Genomic DNA, 15,304 nt, shown 5'->3' on the forward strand with positions numbered 1-15,304 from the left:
CCACTCGTTGGAAGCTTCGGCCATCTTTTGGACCGTTTTGGGTCGCACCACAGTTCTCCCTCCAACGAGCTCGCTTCCCGACCTATACCTCCAGAAAACGTGTCAGGGAGCATGCCAGGAGTGTGGGTTGAAGTCCTCGGAGCACGAGACCCGAAGATCGAAAGACTTATGACCAATACGGAGCAAAGGGAAGAAACCGTCGGGGGACCGCTTTTTACCCCAGGACGAGAAAACTGAGTCCGGGGCATTCCCGCTCGCGTTTTCTTGGGACGAGCACCGGAAGTCCTCGAGCTCAGCCCGTTTCCTTCGCTGCAAGTGCATTTCCAGTGGTTTCTGACACCGGACGAGCGTTCGCCACTCGTTGGAAGCTTCGGCCATCTTTTGGACCGTTTTGGGTCGCACCACAGTTCTCCCTCCAACGAGCTCGCTTCCCGACCTATACCTCCGGAAAACGTGTCAGGGAGCATGCCAGGAGTGTGGGTTGAAGTCCTCGGAGCACGAGACCCGAAGATCGAAAGACTTATGACCAATACGGAGCAAAGGGAAGAAACCGTCGGGGGACCGCTTTTTACCCCAGGACGAGAAAACTGAGTCCGGGGCATTCCCGCTCGCGTTTTCTTGGGACGAGCACCGGAAGTCCTCGAGCTCAGCCCGTTTCCTTCGTTGCAAGTGCATTTCCAGTGGTTTCTGACACAGGACGAGCGTTTGCCACTCGTTGGAAGCTTCGGCCATCTTTTGGACCGTTTTGGGTCGCACCACAGTTCTCCCTCCAACGAGCTCGCTTCCCGACCTATACTTCCGGAAAACGTGTCAGGGAGCATGCCAGGAGTGTGGGTTAAAGTCCTCGGAGCACGAGACCCGAAGATCGAAAGACTTATGACCAATACGGAGCAAAGGGAAGAAACCGTCGGGGGACCGCTTTTTACCCCAGGACGAGAAAACTGAGTCCGGGGCATTCCCGCTCGCGTTTTCTTGGGACGAGCACCAGAAGTCCTCGAGCTCAGCCCGTTTCCTTCGCTGCAAGTGCATTTCCAGTGGTTTCTGACACCGGACGAGCGTTCGACACTCGTTGGAAGCTTCGGCCATCTTTTGGACCGTTTTGGGTCGCACCACAGTTCTCCCTCCAACGAGCTCGCTTCCCGACCTATACCTCCGGAAAACGTGTCAGGGAGCATGCCAGGAGTGTGGGTTGAAGTCCTCGGAGCACGAGACCCGAAGATCGAAAAACTTATGACCAATACGGAGCAAAGGGAAGAAACCGTCGGGGGACCGCTTTTTACCCCAGGACGAGAAAACTGAGTCCGGGGCATTCCCGCTCGCGTTTTCTTGGGACGAGCACCGGAAGTCCTCGAGCTCAGCCCGTTTCCTTCGCTGCAAGTGCATTTCCAGTGGTTTCTGACACCGGACGAGCGTTCGCCACTCGTTGGAAGCTTCGGCCATCTTTTGGACCGTTTTGGGTCGCACCACAGTTCTCCCTCCAACGAGCTCGCTTCCCGACCTATACCTCCGGAAAACGTGTCAGGGAGCATGCCAGGAGTGTGGGTTGAAGTCCTCGGAGCACGAGACCCGAAGATCGAAAGACTTATGACCAATACGGAGCAAAGGGAAGAAACCGTCGGGGGACCGCTTTTTACCCCAGGACGAGAAAACTGAGTCCGGGGCATTCCCGCTCGCGTTTTCTTGGGACGAGCACCGGAAGTCCTCGAGCTCAGCCCGTTTCCTTCGCTGCAAGTGCATTTCCAGTGGTTTCTGACACCGGACGAGCGTTCGCCACTCGTTGGAAGCTTCGGCCATCTTTTGGACCGTTTTGGGTCGCACCACAGTTCTCCCTCCAACGAGCTCGCTTCCCGACCTATACCTCCGGAAAACGTGTCAGGGAGCATGCCAGGAGTGTGGGTTGAAGTCCTCGGAGCACGAGACCCGAAGATCGAAAGACTTATGACCAATACGGAGCAAAGGGAAGAAGCCGTCGGGGGACCGCTTTTTACCCCAGGACGAGAAAACTGAGTCCGGGGCATTCCCGCTCGCGTTTTCTTGGGACGAGCACCAGAAGTCCTCGAGCTCAGCCCGTTTCCTTCGCTGCAAGTGCATTTCCAGTGGTTTTTGACACCGGACGAGCGTTCGCCACTCGTTGGAAGCTTCGGCCATCTTTTGGACCGTTTTGGGTCGCACCACAGTTCTCCCTCCAACGAGCTCGCTTCCCGACCTATACCTCTGGAAAACGTGTCAGGGAGCATGCCAGGAGTGTGGGTTGAAGTCCTCGGAGCACGAGACCCGAAGATCGAAAGACTTATGATCAATACGGAGCAAAGGGAAGAAACCGTCGGGGGACCGCCTTTTACCCCAGGACGAGAAAACTGAGTCCGGGGCATTCCCGCTCGCGTTTTCTTGGGACGAGCACCGGAAGTCCTCGAGCTCAGCCCGTTTCCTTCGCTGGAAGTGCATTTCCAGTGGTTTCTGACACCGGACGAGCGTTCGCCACTCGTTGGAAGCTTCGGCCATCTTTTGGACCGTTTTGGGTCGCACCACAGTTCTCCCTCCAACGAGCTCGCTTCCCGACCTATACCTCCGGAAAACGTGTCAGGGAGCATACCAGGAGTGTGGGTTGAAGTCCTCGGAGCCTGAGACCCAAAGATCGAAAGACTTATGACCAATACGGAGCAAAGGGAAGAAACCGTCGGGGGACCGCTTTTTACCCCAGGACGAGAAAACTGAGTCCGGGGCATTCCTGCTCGCGTTTTCTTGGGACGAGCACCGGAAGTCCTCGAGCTCAGCCCGTTTCCTTCGCTGCAAGTGCATTTCCAGTGGTTTCTGACACCGGACGAGCGTTCGCCACTCGTTGGAAGCTTCGGCCATCTTTTGGACCGTTTTGGGTCGCACCACAGTTCTCCCTCCAACGAGCTCGCTTCCCGACCTATACCTCCGAAAAACGTGTCAGGGAGCATGCCAGGAGTGTGGGTTGAATTCCTCGGAGCACGAGACCCGAAGATCGAAAGACTTATGACCAATACGGAGCAAAGGGAAGAAACCGTCGGGGGACCGCTTTTTACCCCAGGACGAGAAAACTGAGTCCGGGGCATTCCCGCTCGCGTTTTCTTGGGACGAGCACCGGAAGTCCTCGAGCTCAGCCCGTTTCCTTCGCTGCAAGTGCATTTCCAGTTGTTTCTGACACCGGACGAGCGTTCGCCACTCGTTGGAAGCTTCGGCCATCTTTTGGACCGTTTTGGGTCGCACCACAGTTCTCCCTCCAACGAGCTCGCTTCCCGACCTATACCTCCGGAAAACGTGTCAGGGAGCATGCCAGGAGTGTGGGTTGAAGTCCTCGGAGCACGAGACCCGAAGATCGAAAGACTTATGACCAATACGGAGCAAAGGGAAGAAACCGTCGGGGGACCGCTTTTTACCCCAGGACGAGAAAACTGAGTCCGGGGCATTCCCGCTCGCGTTTTCTTGGGACGAGCACCGGAAGTCCTCGAGCTCAGCCCGTTTCCTTCGCTGCAAGTGCATTTCCAGTGGTTTCTGACACCGGACGAGCGTTCGCCACTCGTTGGAAGCTTCGGCCATCTTTTGGACCGTTTTGGGTCGCACCACAGTTCTCCCTCCAACGAGCTCGCTTCCCGACCTATACCTCCGGAAAACGTGTCAGGGAGCATGCCAGGAGTGTGGGTTGAAGTCCTCGGAGCACGAGACCCGAAGATCGAAAGACTTATGACCAATACGGAGCAAAGGGAAGAAACCGTCGGGGGACCGCTTTTTACCCCAGGACGAGAAAACTGAGTCCGGGGCATTCCCGCTCGCGTTTTCTTGGGACGAGCACCGGAAGTCCTCGAGCTCAGCCCGTTTCCTTCGCTGCAAGTGCATTTCCAGTTGTTTCTGACTACGGACGAGCGTTCGCCACTCGTTGGAAGCTTCGGCCATCTTTTGGACCGTTTTGGGTCGCACCACAGTTCTCCCTCCAACGAGCTCGCTTCCCGACCTATACCTCCGGAAAACGTGTCAGGGAGCATGCCAGGAGTGTGGGTTGAAGTCCTCGGAGCACGAGACCCGAAGATCGAAAGACTTATGACCAATACGGAGCAAAGGGAAGAAACCGTCGGGGGACCGCTTTTTACCCCAGGACGAGAAAACTGAGTCCGAGGCATTCCCGCTCGCGTTTTCTTGGGACGAGCACCGGAAGTCCTCGAGCTCAGCCCGTTTCCTTCGCTGCAAGTGCATTTCCAGTGGTTTCTGACACCGGACGAGCGTTCGCCACTCGTTGGAAGCTTCGGCCATCTTTTGGACCGTTTTGGATCGCACCACAGTTCTCCCTCCAACGAGCTCGCTTCCCGACCTATACCTCCGGAAAACGTGTCAGGGAGCATGCCAGGAGTGTGGGTTGAAGTCCTCGGAGCACGAGACCCGAAGATCGAAAGACTTATGACCAATACGGAGCAAAGGGAAGAAACCGTCGGGGGACCGCTTTTTACCCCAGGACGAGAAAACTGAGTCCGGGGCATTCCTGCTCGCGTTTTCTTGGGACGAGCACCGGAAGTCCTCGAGCTCAGCCCGTTTCCTTCGCTGCAAGTGCATTTCCAGTTGTTTCTGACACCGGACGAGCGTTCGCCACTCGTTGGAAGCTTCGGCCATCTTTTGGACCGTTTTGGGTCGCACCACATTTCTCCCTCCAACGAGCTCGCTTCCCGACCTATACCTCCGGAAAACGTGTCAGGGAGCATGCCAGGAGTGTGGGTTGAAGTCCTCGAAGCACGAGACCCGAAGATCGAAAGACTTATGACCAATACGGAGCAAAGGGAAGAAACCGTCGGGGGACCGCTTTTTACCCCAGGACGAGAAAACTGAGTCCGGGGCATTCCCGCTCGCGTTTTCTTGGGACGAGCACCGGAAGTCCTCGAGCTCAGCCCGTTTCCTTCGCTGCAAGTGCATTTCCAGTGGTTTCTGACACCGGACGAGCGTTCGCCACTCGTTGGAAGCTTCGGCCATCTTTTGGACCGTTTTGGGTCGCACCACAGTTCTCCCTCCAACGAGCTCGCTTCCCGACCTATACCTCCGGAAAACGTGTCAGGGAGCATGCCAGGAGTGTGGGTTGAAGTCCTCGGAGCACGAGACCCGAAGATCGAAAGACTTATGACCAATACGGAGCAAAGGGAAGAAACCGTCGGGGGACCGCTTTTTACCCCAGGACGAGAAAACTGAGTCCGGGGCATTCCCGCTCGCGTTTTCTTGGGACGAGCACCGGAAGTCCTCGAGCTCAGCCCGTTTCTTTCGCTGCAAGTGCATTTCCAGTTGTTTCTGACACCGGACGAGCGTTCGCCACTCGTTGGAAGCTTCGGCCATCTTTTGGACCGTTTTGGGTCGCACCACAGTTCTCCCTCCAACGAGCTCGCTTCCCGACCTATACCTCCGGAAAACGTGTCAGGGAGCATGCCAGGAGTGTGGGTTGAAGTCCTCGGAGCACGAGACCCGAAGATCGAAAGACTTATGACCAATACGGAGCAAAGGGAAGAAACCGTCGGGGGACCGCTTTTTACCCCAGGACGAGAAAACTGAGTCCGGGGCATTCCCGCTCGCGTTTTCTTGGGACGAGCACCGGAAGTCCTCGAGCTCAGCCCGTTTCCTTCGCTGCAAGTGCATTTCCAGTTGTTTCTGACACCGGACGAGCGTTCGCCACTCGTTGGAAGCTTCGGCCATCTTTTGGACCGTTTTGGGTCGCACCACAGTTCTCCCTCCAACGAGCTCGCTTCCCGACCTATACCTCCGGAAAACGTGTCAGGGAGCATGCCAGGAGTGTGGGTTGAAGTCCTCGGAGCACGAGACCCGAAGATCGAAAGACTTATGACCAATACGGAGCAAAGGGAAGAAACCGTCGGGGGACCGCTTTTTACCCCAGGACGAGAAAACTGAGTCCGGGGCATTCCCGCTCGCGTTTTCTTGGGACGAACACCGGAAGTCCTCGAGCTCAGCCCGTTTCCTTCGCTGCAAGTGCATTTCCAGTTGTTTCTGACACCGGACGAGCGTTCGCCACTCGTTGGAAGCTTCGGCCATCTTTTGGACCGTTTTGGGTCGCACCACAGTTCTCCCTCCAACGAGCTCGCTTCCCGACCTATACCTCCGGAAAACGTGTCAGGGAGCATGCCAGGAGTGTGGGTTGAAGTCCTCGGAGCACGAGACCCGAAGATCGAAAGACTTATGACCAATACGGAGCAAAGGGAAGAAACCGTCGGGGGACCGCTTTTTACCCCAGGACGAGAAAACTGAGTCCGGGGCATTCCCGCTCGCGTTTTCTTGGGACGAGCACCGGAAGTCCTCGAGCTCAGCCCGTTTCCTTCGCTGCAAGTGAATTTCCAGTGGTTTCTGACACCGGACGAGCGTTCGCCACTCGTTGGAAGCTTCGGCCATCTTTTGGACCGTTTTGGGTCGCACCACAGTTCTCCCTCCAACGAGCTCGCTTCCCGACCTATACCTCCGGAAAACGTGTCAGGGAGCATGCCAGAAGTGTGGGTTGAAGTCCTCGGAGCACGAGACCCGAAGATCGAAAGACTTATGACCAATACGGAGCAAAGGGAAGAAACCGTCGGGGGACCGCTTTTTACCCCAGGACGAGAAAACTGAGTCCGGGGCATTCCCGCTCGCGTTTTCTTGGGACGAGCACCGGAAGTCCTCGAGCTCAGCCCGTTTCCTTCGCTGCAAGTGCATTTCCAGTGGTTTCTGACACCGGACGAGCGTTCGCCACTCGTTGGAAGCTTCGGCCATCTTTTGGACCGTTTTGGGTCGCACCACAGTTCTCCCTCCAACGAGCTCGCTTCCCGACCTATACCTCCGGAAAACGTGTCAGGGAGCATGCCAGGAGTGTGGGTTGAAGTCCTCGGAGCACGAGACCCGAAGATCGAAAGACTTATGACCAATACGGAGCAAAGGGAAGAAACCGTCGGGGGACCGCTTTTTACCCCAGGACGAGAAAACTGAGTCCGGGGCATTCCCGCTCGCGTTTTCTTGGGACGAGCACCGGAAGTCCTCGAGCTCAGCCCGTTTCCTTCGCTGCAAGTGAATTTCCAGTGGTTTCTGACACCGGACGAGCGTTCGCCACTCGTTGGAAGCTTCGGCCATCTTTTGGACCGTTTTGGGTCGCACCACAGTTCTCCCTCCAACGAGCTCGCTTCCCGACCTATACCTCCGGAAAACGTGTCAGGGAGCATGCCAGGAGTGTGGGTTGAAGTCCTCGGAGCACGAGACCCGAAGATCGAAAGACTTATGACCAATACGGAGCAAAGGGAAGAAACCGTCGGGGGACCGCTTTTTACCCCAGGACGAGAAAACTGAGTCCGGGGCATTCCCGCTCGCGTTTTCTTGGGACGAGCACCGGAAGTCCTCGAGCTCAGCCCGTTTCCTTCGCTGCAAGTGCATTTCCAGTGGTTTCTGACACCGGACGAGCGTTCGCCACTCGTTGGAAGCTTCGGCCATCTTTTGGACCGTTTTGGGTCGCACCACAGTTCTCCCTCCAACGAGCTCGCTTCCCGACCTATACCTCCGGAAAACGTGTCAGGGAGCATGCCAGGAGTGTGGGTTGGAGTCCTCGGAGCACGAGACCCGAAGATCGAAAGACTTATGACCAATACGGAGCAAAGGGAAGAAACCGTCGGGGGACCGCTTTTTACCCCAGGACGAGAAAACTGAGTCCGGGGCATTCCCGCTCGCGTTTTCTTGGGACGAGCACCGGAAGTCCTCGAGCTCAGCCCGTTTCCTTCGCTGCAAGTGCATTTCCAGTGGTTCCTGACACCGGACGAGCGTTCGCCACTCGTTGGAAGCTTCGGCCATCTTTTGGACCGTTTTGGGTCGCACCACAGTTCTCCCTCCAACGAGCTCGCTTCCCGACCTATACCTCCGGAAAACGTGTCAGGGAGCATGCCAGGAGTGTGGGTTGGAGTCCTCGGAGCACGAGACCCGAAGATCGAAAGACTTATGACCAATACGGAGCAAAGGGAAAAAACCGTCGGGGGACCGCTTTTTACCCCAGGACGAGAAAACTGAGTCCGGGGCATTCCCGCTCGCGTTTTCTTGGGACGAGCACCGGAAGTCCTCGAGCTCAGCCCGTTTCCTTCGCTGCAAGTGCATTTCCAGTGGTTTCTGACACCGGACGAGCGTTCGCCACTCGTTGGAAGCTTCGGCCATCTTTTGGACCGTTTTGGGTCGCACCACAGTTCTCCCTCCAACGAGCTCGCTTCCCGACCTATACCTCCGGAAAACGTGTCAGGGAGCATGCCAGGAGTGTGGGTTGGAGTCCTTGGAGTACGAGACCCGAAGATCGAAAGACTTATGACCAATACGGAGCAAAGGGAAGAAACCGTCGGGGGACCGCTTTTTACCCCAGGACGAGAAAACTGAGTCCGGGGCATTCCCGCTCGCGTTTTCTTGGGACGAGCACCGGAAGTCCTCGAGCTCAGCCCGTTTCCTTCGCTGCAAGTGCATTTCCAGTGGTTCCTGACACCGGACGAGCGTTCGCCACTCGTTGGAAGCTTCGGCCATCTTTTGGACCGTTTTGGGTCGCACCACAGTTCTCCCTCCAACGAGCTCGCTTCCCGACCTATACCTCCGGAAAACGTGTCAGGGAGCATGCCAGGAGTGTGGGTTGGAGTCCTCGGAGCACGAGACCCGAAGATCGAAAGACTTATGACCAATACGGAGCAAAGGGAAGAAACCGTCGGGGGACCGCTTTTTACCCCAGGACGAGAAAACTGAGTCCGGGGCATTCCCGCTCGCGTTTTCTTGGGACAAGCACCGGAAGTCCTCGAGCTCAGCCCGTTTCCTTCGCTGCAAGTGCATTTCCAGTGGTTTCTGACACCGGACGAGCGTTCGCCACTCGTTGGAAGCTTCGGCCATCTTTTGGACCGTTTTGGGTCGCACCACAGTTCTCCCTCCAACGAGCTCGCTTCCCGACCTATACCTCCGGAAAACGTGTCAGGGAGCATGCCAGGAGTGTGGGTTGAAGTCCTCGGAGCACGAGACCCGAAGATCGAAAGACTTATGACCAATACGGAGCAAAGGGAAGAAACCGTCGGGGGACCGCTTTTTACCCCAGGACGAGAAAACTGAGTCCGGGGCATTCCCGCTCGCGTTTTCTTGGGACGAGCACCGGAAGTCCTCGAGCTCAGCCCGTTTCCTTCGCTGCAAGTGCATTTCCAGTGGTTTCTGACACCGGACGAGCGTTCGCCACTCGTTGGAAGCTTCGGCCATCTTTTGGACCGTTTTGGGTCGCACCACAGTTCTCCCTCCAACGAGCTCGCTTCCCGACCTATACCTCCGGAAAACGTGTCAGGGAGCATGCCAGGAGTGTGGGTTGAAGTCCTCGGAGCACGAGACCCGAAGATCGAAAGACTTATGACCAATACGGAGCAAAGGGAAGAAACCGTCGGGGGACCGCTTTTTACCCCAGGACGAGAAAACTGAGTCCGGGGCATTCCCGCTCGCGTTTTCTTGGGACGAGCACCGGAAGTCCTCGAGCTCAGCCCGTTTCCTTCGCTGCAAGTGCATTTCCAGTGGTTTCTGACACCGGACGAGCGTTCGCCACTCGTTGGAAGCTTCGGCCATCTTTTGGACCGTTTTGGGTCGCACCACAGTTCTCCCTCCAACGAGCTCGCTTCCCGACCTATACCTCCGGAAAACGTGTCAGGGAGCATGCCAGGAGTGTGGGTTGAAGTCCTCGGAGCACGAGACCCGAAGATCGAAAGACTTATGACCAATACGGAGCAAAGGGAAGAAACCGTCGGGGGACCGCTTTTTACCCCAGGACGAGAAAACTGAGTCCGGGGCATTCCCGCTCGCGTTTTCTTGGGACGAGCACCGGAAGTCCTCGAGCTCAGCCCGTTTCCTTCGCTGCAAGTGCATTTCCAGTGGTTTCTGACACCGGACGAGCGTTCGCCACTCGTTGGAAGCTTCGGCCATCTTTTGGACCGTTGTGGGTCGCACCACAGTTCTCCCTCCAACGAGCTCGCTTCCCGACCTATACCTCCGGAAAACGTGTCAGGGAGCATGCCAGGAGTGTGGGTTGAAGTCCTCGGAGCACGAGACCCGAAGATCGAAAGACTTATGACCAATACGGAGCAAAGGGAAGAAACCGTCGGGGGACCGCTTTTTACCCCAGGACGAGAAAACTGAGTCCGGGGCATTCCCGCTCGCGTTTTCTTGGGACGAGCACCGGAAGTCCTCGAGCTCAGCCCGTTTCCTTCGCTGCAAGTGCATTTCCAGTGGTTTCTGACACCGGACGAGCGTTCGCCACTCGTTGGAAGCTTCGGCCATCTTTTGGACCGTTTTGGGTCGCACCACAGTTCTCCCTCCAACGAGCTCGCTTCCCGACCTATACCTCCGGAAAACGTGTCAGGAAGCATGCCAGGAGTGTGGGTTGGAGTCCTCGGAGCACGAGACCCGAAGATCGAAAGACTTATGACCAATACGGAGCAAAGGGAAGAAACCGTCGGGGGACCGCTTTTTACCCCAGGACGAGAAAACTGAGTCCGGGGCATTCCCGCTCGCGTTTTCTTGGGACGAGCACCGGAAGTCCTCGAGCTCAGCCCGTTTCCTTCGCTGCAAGTGCATTTCCAGTGGTTTCTGACACCGGACGAGCGTTCGCCACTCGTTGGAAGCTTCGGCCATCTTTTGGACCGTTTTGGGTCGCACCACAGTTCTCCCTCCAACGAGCTCGCTTCCCGACCTATACCTCCGGAAAACGTGTCAGGAAGCATGCCAGGAGTGTGGGTTGGAGTCCTCGGAGCACGAGACCCGAAGATCGAAAGACTTATGACCAATACGGAGCAAAGGGAAGAAACCGTCGGGGGACCGCTTTTTACCCCAGGACGAGAAAACTGAGTCCGGGGCATTCCCGCTCGCGTTTTCTTGGGACGAGCACCGGAAGTCCTCGAGCTCAGCCCGTTTCCTTCGCTGCAAGTGCATTTCCAGTGGTTTCTGACACCGGACGAGCGTTCGCCACTCGTTGGAAGCTTCGGCCATCTTTTGGACCGTTTTGGGTCGCACCACAGTTCTCCCTCCAACGAGCTCGCTTCCCGACCTATACCTCCGGAAAACGTGTCAGGGAGCATGCCAGGAGTGTGGGTTGAAGTCCTCGGAGCACGAGACCCGAAGATCGAAAGACTTATGACCAATACGGAGCAAAGGGAAGAAACCGTCGGGGGACCGCTTTTTACCCCAGGACGAGAAAACTGAGTCCGGGGCATTCCCGCTCGCGTTTTCTTGGGACGAGCACCGGAAGTCCTCGAGCTCAGCCCGTTTCCTTCGCTGCAAGTGCATTTCCAGTGGTTTCTGACACCGGACGAGCGTTCGCCACTCGTTGGAAGCTTCGGCCATCTTTTGGACCGTTTTGGGTCGCACCACAGTTCTCCCTCCAACGAGCTCGCTTCCCGACCTATACCTCCGGAAAACGTGTCAGGGAGCATGCCAGGAGTGTGGGTTGGAGTCCTCGGAGCACGAGACCCGAAGATCGAAAGACTTATGACCAATACGGAGCAAAGGGAAGAAACCGTCGGGGGACCGCTTTTTACCCCAGGACGAGAAAACTGAGTCCGGGGCATTCCCGCTCGCGTTTTCTTGGGACGAGCACCGGAAGTCCTCGAGCTCAGCCCGTTTCCTTCGCTGCAAGTGCATTTCCAGTGGTTTCTGACACCGGACGAGCGTTCGCCACTCGTTGGAAGCTTCGGCCATCTTTTGGACCGTTTTGGGTCGCACCACAGTTCTCCCTCCAACGAGCTCGCTTCCCGACCTATACCTCCGGAAAACGTGTCAGGGAGCATGCCAGGAGTGTGGGTTGAAGTCCTCGGAGCACGAGACCCGAAGATCGAAAGACTTATGACCAATACGGAGCAAAGGGAAGAAACCGTCGGGGGACCGCTTTTTACCCCAGGACGAGAAAACTGAGTCCGGGGCATTCCCGCTCGCGTTTTCTTGGGACGAGCACCGGAAGTCCTCGAGCTCAGCCCGTTTCCTTCGCTGCAAGTGCATTTCCAGTGGTTCCTGACACCGGACGAGCGTTCGCCACTCGTTGGAAGCTTCGGCCATCTTTTGGACCGTTTTGGGTCGCACCACAGTTCTCCCTCCAACGAGCTCGCTTCCCGACCTATACCTCCGGAAAACGTGTCAGGGAGCATGCCAGGAGTGTGGGTTGGAGTCCTCGGAGCACGAGACCCGAAGATCGAAAGACTTATGACCAATACGGAGCAAAGGGAAAAAACCGTCGGGGGACCGCTTTTTACCCCAGGACGAGAAAACTGAGTCCGGGGCATTCCCGCTCGCGTTTTCTTGGGACGAGCACCGGAAGTCCTCGAGCTCAGCCCGTTTCCTTCGCTGCAAGTGCATTTCCAGTGGTTTCTGACACCGGACGAGCGTTCGCCACTCGTTGGAAGCTTCGGCCATCTTTTGGACCGTTTTGGGTCGCACCACAGTTCTCCCTCCAACGAGCTCGCTTCCCGACCTATACCTCCGGAAAACGTGTCAGGGAGCATGCCAGGAGTGTGGGTTGGAGTCCTTGGAGTACGAGACCCGAAGATCGAAAGACTTATGACCAATACGGAGCAAAGGGAAGAAACCGTCGGGGGACCGCTTTTTACCCCAGGACGAGAAAACTGAGTCCGGGGCATTCCCGCTCGCGTTTTCTTGGGACGAGCACCGGAAGTCCTCGAGCTCAGCCCGTTTCCTTCGCTGCAAGTGCATTTCCAGTGGTTCCTGACACCGGACGAGCGTTCGCCACTCGTTGGAAGCTTCGGCCATCTTTTGGACCGTTTTGGGTCGCACCACAGTTCTCCCTCCAACGAGCTCGCTTCCCGACCTATACCTCCGGAAAACGTGTCAGGGAGCATGCCAGGAGTGTGGGTTGGAGTCCTCGGAGCACGAGACCCGAAGATCGAAAGACTTATGACCAATACGGAGCAAAGGGAAGAAACCGTCGGGGGACCGCTTTTTACCCCAGGACGAGAAAACTGAGTCCGGGGCATTCCCGCTCGCGTTTTCTTGGGACAAGCACCGGAAGTCCTCGAGCTCAGCCCGTTTCCTTCGCTGCAAGTGCATTTCCAGTGGTTTCTGACACCGGACGAGCGTTCGCCACTCGTTGGAAGCTTCGGCCATCTTTTGGACCGTTTTGGGTCGCACCACAGTTCTCCCTCCAACGAGCTCGCTTCCCGACCTATACCTCCGGAAAACGTGTCAGGGAGCATGCCAGGAGTGTGGGTTGAAGTCCTCGGAGCACGAGACCCGAAGATCGAAAGACTTATGACCAATACGGAGCAAAGGGAAGAAACCGTCGGGGGACCGCTTTTTACCCCAGGACGAGAAAACTGAGTCCGGGGCATTCCCGCTCGCGTTTTCTTGGGACGAGCACCGGAAGTCCTCGAGCTCAGCCCGTTTCCTTCGCTGCAAGTGCATTTCCAGTGGTTTCTGACACCGGACGAGCGTTCGCCACTCGTTGGAAGCTTCGGCCATCTTTTGGACCGTTTTGGGTCGCACCACAGTTCTCCCTCCAACGAGCTCGCTTCCCGACCTATACCTCCGGAAAACGTGTCAGGGAGCATGCCAGGAGTGTGGGTTGAAGTCCTCGGAGCACGAGACCCGAAGATCGAAAGACTTATGACCAATACGGAGCAAAGGGAAGAAACCGTCGGGGGACCGCTTTTTACCCCAGGACGAGAAAACTGAGTCCGGGGCATTCCCGCTCGCGTTTTCTTGGGACGAGCACCGGAAGTCCTCGAGCTCAGCCCGTTTCCTTCGCTGCAAGTGCATTTCCAGTGGTTTCTGACACCGGACGAGCGTTCGCCACTCGTTGGAAGCTTCGGCCATCTTTTGGACCGTTTTGGGTCGCACCACAGTTCTCCCTCCAACGAGCTCGCTTCCCGACCTATACCTCCGGAAAACGTGTCAGGGAGCATGCCAGGAGTGTGGGTTGAAGTCCTCGGAGCACGAGACCCGAAGATCGAAAGACTTATGACCAATACGGAGCAAAGGGAAGAAACCGTCGGGGGACCGCTTTTTACCCCAGGACGAGAAAACTGAGTCCGGGGCATTCCCGCTCGCGTTTTCTTGGGACGAGCACCGGAAGTCCTCGAGCTCAGCCCGTTTCCTTCGCTGCAAGTGCATTTCCAGTGGTTTCTGACACCGGACGAGCGTTCGCCACTCGTTGGAAGCTTCGGCCATCTTTTGGACCGTTGTGGGTCGCACCACAGTTCTCCCTCCAACGAGCTCGCTTCCCGACCTATACCTCCGGAAAACGTGTCAGGGAGCATGCCAGGAGTGTGGGTTGAAGTCCTCGGAGCACGAGACCCGAAGATCGAAAGACTTATGACCAATACGGAGCAAAGGGAAGAAACCGTCGGGGGACCGCTTTTTACCCCAGGACGAGAAAACTGAGTCCGGGGCATTCCCGCTCGCGTTTTCTTGGGACGAGCACCGGAAGTCCTCGAGCTCAGCCCGTTTCCTTCGCTGCAAGTGCATTTCCAGTGGTTTCTGACACCGGACGAGCGTTCGCCACTCGTTGGAAGCTTCGGCCATCTTTTGGACCGTTTTGGGTCGCACCACAGTTCTCCCTCCAACGAGCTCGCTTCCCGACCTATACCTCCGGAAAACGTGTCAGGAAGCATGCCAGGAGTGTGGGTTGGAGTCCTCGGAGCACGAGACCCGAAGATCGAAAGACTTATGACCAATACGGAGCAAAGGGAAGAAACCGTCGGGGGACCGCTTTTTACCCCAGGACGAGAAAACTGAGTCCGGGGCATTCCCGCTCGCGTTTTCTTGGGACGAGCACCGGAAGTCCTCGAGCTCAGCCCGTTTCCTTCGCTGCAAGTGCATTTCCAGTGGTTTCTGACACCGGACGAGCGTTCGCCACTCGTTGGAAGCTTCGGCCATCTTTTGGACCGTTTTGGGTCGCACCACAGTTCTCCCTCCAACGAGCTCGCTTCCCGACCTATACCTCCGGAAAACGTGTCAGGAAGCATGCCAGGAGTGTGGGTTGGAGTCCTCGGAGCACGAGACCCGAAGATCGAAAGACTTATGACCAATACGGAGCAAAGGGAAGAAACCGTCGGGGGACCGCTTTTTACCCCAGGACGAGAAAACTGAGTCCGGGGCATTCCCGCTCGCGTTTTCTTGGGACGAGCACCGGAAGTCCTCGAGCTCAGCCCGTTTCCTTCGCTGCAAGTGCATTTCCAGTGGTTTCTGACACCGGACGAGCGTTCGCCACTCGTTGGAAGCTTCGGCCATCTTTTGGACCGTTTTGGGTCGCACCACAGTTCTCCCTCCAACGAGCTCGCTTCCCGAC

Source organism: Cucumis melo, chromosome 3 (assembly GCF_025177605.1).
Source record: "Cucumis melo cultivar AY chromosome 3, USDA_Cmelo_AY_1.0, whole genome shotgun sequence".
Lineage (NCBI taxonomy): Eukaryota > Viridiplantae > Streptophyta > Magnoliopsida > Cucurbitales > Cucurbitaceae > Cucumis > Cucumis melo.